Source organism: Chaetura pelagica, unplaced genomic scaffold (genome assembly GCF_000747805.2).
Source record: "Chaetura pelagica isolate M959 unplaced genomic scaffold, ChaPel_1.0 scaffold1221, whole genome shotgun sequence".
In the NCBI taxonomy this organism is placed as follows: Eukaryota; Metazoa; Chordata; class Aves; order Apodiformes; family Apodidae; genus Chaetura; species Chaetura pelagica.
Genome location: NW_009952147.1, coordinates 84,226 through 84,475, shown reverse-complemented (window position 1 = coordinate 84,475; position 250 = coordinate 84,226). Strand labels below are relative to the sequence as shown.

Below are 250 nucleotides of genomic sequence, written 5' to 3'. Positions count from 1 at the left end.
GTCTGTGAGCAGGGAGGGGCTGTGGTGGCTCCATCTGTGAGTGAGGGGCTGTGGTGGCTCCATCTGTGAGTGAGGGGCTGTGGTGGCTCCATCTGTGAGCAGTGAGGGGCAGTGGTGGCTCCATCTGTGAGGAGTGAGGGGCTGTGGTGGCTCCATCTGTGAGTGAGGGGCTGTGGTGGCTCCATCTGTGAGCAGTGAGGGGCAGTGGTGGCTCCATCTGTGAGTGAGGGGCAGTAGTGGCTCCATCTGT

The 250-nt window shown here is 62.0% G+C and overlaps 1 protein-coding gene across 1 annotated transcript in view; it reads left to right on the top strand.

Moving 5' to 3' along the window:
• Positions 1–250, top strand: part of BOP1 (block of proliferation 1) — a gene marked incomplete at both ends in the record, with an annotated part of 85,283 nt that overhangs the window by 911 nt on the left and 84,122 nt on the right. The window lies entirely within an intron of this gene.